Here is a 4492-nt window from a genome sequence, read left to right as displayed (position 1 = left end):
AAGAAAAAGAAAGGGAAAATGCTCTGTGGTGACCTCAGTAGGAAGGAAATCCAGGAAAGAAGGGATACATGCATTCATGCAGCTGATTCACTTTGCTGTACAGTAGAGACTAACACAACGTTGTAAAGCCACTACAGTCCAATTAAAAAATAAATGAATACATAAATAAAAATTAAAGAGTACACACTTCCCATTTCAGTCAAAAAAAGAAAAGGAAGAGAGAAATAAAGACATGAAAAGTACAGAGCTGAAAAACGATTTGCAAAATATTGAGAAATACCAAGAAGCGAGGAAACAGGAATATGATGATTCATTATACGTTTGTGTGTATTTGACATTAGTCAGATGTGAGAGTTTTAGAAGAAGAAAAGGAAAGAAAGGAGTAGCGAGGAGGGAGAGAAAGAGAAAAGTCATGAGTTTAGTGATGCTACAAAGGTTATTCTTTTGTCTTTCAGTAACATCACGACTGGGCATTCGCCATAAGAAAGGAAAGCAGCCAAGGAGGACTTTACAAGCCCCTTCAGCCGCAGGGTCACCTCCGCCCCCCAGCCCTGTCCCTCCGGAGCCGTCGTGTGAGGAGGACGCCCCGAGCCCCAGGCCCCCCAGGTCGGTCCGGGAGCAGGTCCGGGCGCGCCCGTCTCACAGGAGCGGAGCGCAGGTCTGCTCGCGGAGCCTGCTCTCCGGAACCAAGTCGTCCCTGTGGATTTGGGTGTGAGTCTCCGAGTCCTCTCCTGCTCTCTGCTCTTCCCAGTGAACAGCCAGGCTCCACTGTACCAAGAAAAGGACAAGGGGAGCTGAGGGCTGCCGGGAAGAGCGGGGTGTGTCGGCTCCGCGCCCGGGGCGTCCATCCAGCCCCGCGGTGTGTGGGCCCCGCGCCCGGGGCTTCCGTCTCCGCGAGCACCCCGCCCGGCCCCCGGTGTACAGCGCCCGCCTTTCGCACTTTTCAAAGGGCTCAAGTTCCGCCTGGCGCTCACTCCGCCGTGTCAGTGAGCACCTGCGTCTCTCCGTTAACAGTCCGTCTGTCCAGGCTCTTTGCAGACTCGCGTTCAAGAAGAGTCCGGTCCCGCCTGACGCCCTGAACGTGGACCGCCCGGTCCCTTCTCCGGCGCCGCCTCGTGGCGCGCACGGCAGGGCGGGCTCCAGGGCCGCCGGCACCTTCCGGCGCAGGACCTTCTCAGTAGCTCAAAGCCAGCGCTCTGACTGTTCGAGTCTCCGTTTTCCAAATTGCCAACATCTCTTGTAGTTCAGGACCTCGAGGAAACGTATTTCAGACGACCGAGGGACTTGATGGCTTCCCAGAGGTCAGGTCTGAAGGCCACAGACTTGTCTGGACCGCGGTTCTGCCGTCAGGGAGGTCTCGCCGGGTCTGTTCTGCTCCAGCCTCCAGGGATGTGGTCGTGGGGCGCGTTTCTGTTGAACAAGAGGAGATCCAAGCCTCCCCTCGTGGTGGCTCCGCAGGGACTGGTCCCCGGGAACAAGGGCCGAGAGCTGGGGCTGCTCCGGGCGGGACCGCCTGCCTCTCTGGACGGAGCTGAGTGCAGAGATTAGACAGACCAGCAGAAATGCGGTATCCTGGGTGGGGGTGTGGGAAGCCCCTCTCCCGCTGGCCCTTGGCAGCCAGTCACAGGGAGGAGTGAGATGCTGTAGGAGAAGCAACAGGGCCTGAGGTTCGCAGCCTTAGGCAGTTGGAGCCCATGGTTTTCTTAGAGCTGCGTCCCAGCATTGATGCTGGGAGGAAGCTGAGTCCCACCCCAGCTGGAGGTGAGTCACGTTCCCTGGAGGAAACCCAGTGCCCCAAATATTCCTGCGGTCTGGGAAGAGCACAGACAGAGGCTCCTGTGACAGGTGACTAATACTTACTTTTATAAATTAAACTGCCAAATAAACTAGCTGAATAAACTATGTCCTGTCCTTTCCCTCTACCCGAACAAAGGCACATCCACAGCAACCCGGAGAGCCAGGTGGGACAGAGTCCTAGGACTCCTGAAAGTCCCTCTGAATGGGCCAGGACAGGAGTGCGGGTGTCTTGGCTGGCACCCCCTCCCTTTCGTCATACCCTCCTGACCACGAATCACCCCTGCAGTCCTTCACGGAGACAGTGTGCTTTCTTCTTGGTGATCAGTAACTCTGGGGTCACCAGGACCCAGAGAATGATTAACAGGGAAGAAGGGACATGGGTCTGGCCAGAGAGGAGACCCTATCCCCCGCCCCCGCAAACACAGGCCCTGGGAAGGACCCCCCTTGCCTGCACAACTGAGACAGGCAAACTCAACTGAATCTAAAGGTTGAGTCCTGAAAGCTCCCTGGGTTGACTGGTGGCCCAGAAAGTAGACTATCTAACCCTAATCCAGCTGAGTGGAAACAGATTCCCACAAGAGATGTCTCAGCCTTGCTACTAGTCAACAGAAAAATGTAAGTTCAGGGTGTGTGCATGTGTGTGTGCGCACATGTGTGTGTGTGTATGTGCATGTGGGTATACAGGCACGGGTTTCTGTGTGCTCCAGGTGTGTGTGTGTGAGTGTGCACACACACGCATGTGTGCACAGGTATGTGTGTGAGTGTGGGTATACATGCACAGATGTTTCTGTGTGCAGGGCTGTGTGTGTGTGAATATGTGCGTGTGTGTGTTTGTGATTTCCCCTCCCAATCCCAGGCTTCTTTCCCCATGCTAAGTGTGTGTCACTGGCTGTCTACACTGGCCCAGGGGACACTAGGCACTGACCTCTTCATTCGGCCTGCAGGAGGGTTCTGTGTGAGGCCTCAATCACGGCCACCTGCAGACTCTTAAAACAAGAGGTTGACAGACACTTCTGTCCATTTTCTGGACCCTGCTGTCTGCAGTCTGTAGAGCGAGTTGAAAAACCTGTTAAACTGGATCTAGGGGCCTGCAGCAGCCTAGGTCTGTTATTTGAGTCTTTTTTTTTTTAATCCTATAGAAGGACTTTACAAAGGATTTTCACCCCTCACTTTTTCTGGTTTAATTTCCAAACCACACTAGTGTCCAGATGCTTTCACCCATCGTGGGAGGGGAGGCCTCGGAGCACAGAGATCCAGGGTAGGCCCGGGGCCCGACCTAGCCCACCCTCAGACATGCCCCGCTGTGGTCCACACATCAGTTGATGCTTTGCTGCTTAGAGGAAACTTATCTACAAATCTACATGCTCACTAAGAGACTTTCTAGCAGATTCCAGAGAGCCAGAGGCATGAACGCAGACATACCCAGACCTCTCCCTCCTGCACTGACCCTTCACCCTCACAGAGGTGAGCTGCTTTTCTCTGGACCCAGGGCACCTGCTTCCTCGCATGTGGAGACGCCTGACCCGAGCTGGGTGAGGCCCCACAGACCTGCCCAAAGGAAGTGTCTTGGGCACTTTGCCTGATGCAGCAGTTTTGAGCTGCTCCTCTTAGTGGGGAAAAGTGGCCCCATTCTTGCTGGGGTAGAGACTTCAGGGCAGAAACCCCAGGTGTGAGGATGACTGTCATTCCATACAGCAAGCCTGTGACCTTATTATATGAAACGCGAAATTGCAAAGAACGTAAAAATCGTGCCCTTGCCTTCGGTGACCTTGCTCTGCCCTTGACAGTATAATCCTCTTCTGTGAGCCTGGACTGAGATCACTTTTCACTTCACTTTAAAACTTGTGCTACCATAATTACCCAGCCAAGAAACAGACCTTTCGTTCACACATGGTCAAAGGGGAAAAAATACAGTTGCTGGTATTCCTGGAGGCTGTTTAATGATGAATGTAATACAGAGCTCACCTTCCTCCAGCTCTTTGAAGCTAATAGGTCTGTTTGGCTACTTGACTGTGGGAAAACCCGACTGTCAGCTCGAAGACCATGACAAACATGGGGCAGTCTCCTCTGTCACTGTACCTGTGCGTCCTGGGACACGAGTTCTGGGAAGGAGAGGCCAGTGAGAACCAGATCGTTCTGGGTCAGAGAAATGGGAAATATATCCTGAGGGGTTTAATGTGAAACTGCACCTTCCCCCAGGCTGAATTTAGAGGTGCACGCTCTAGTTTGATCCTTGGGTTCGGAAGATCCCCTGGAGGAGGGCACGGCAGCCCACTCTAGTGTTCTTGCCTGGAGAATCCCCATGGACAGAGGAGCCTGGCAGGTACAGTCCATGGGGTCCAAAAGAGTCGGACGTGACTGAAGCGACTTAGCACGTAGCATGAAAAAGTTTCCAACTGCTGCCAGAGGCTCGGTCCTGGAGGCAGGAAGTTTCCAGATGAAGGTGTAGGTGGGTTTGTTTTCTCCTGAGGCCGCCATCCTTAGAGTGTGGACACCACTCACCTACTGCGTCCTTCTCGGCCTGCCCCTCCTCAGACTCTGGGGTCTCCTGCTTTTCTTCTAAGGGCACCAGTCTGCTGGGATCAGGGACCCACCCTCTGGGGATGACTTTAACCTAATCAGTGTTTTATCTGCCCCTTCCCCATAGACAGCCCCATTCTGGTCTCTTCAATCTTTATTTATTTATTTTTAATTT

Source organism: Bos grunniens, chromosome 27 (assembly GCF_055505025.1).
Source record: "Bos grunniens cultivar Pamir isolate PY7600 chromosome 27, Bosgru_T2T1.0, whole genome shotgun sequence".
Taxonomy (NCBI): Eukaryota; Metazoa; Chordata; class Mammalia; order Artiodactyla; family Bovidae; genus Bos; species Bos grunniens.
The sequence above is the reverse complement of the archived record's forward strand: the minus strand, read 5'-3'. Positions refer to the sequence as shown.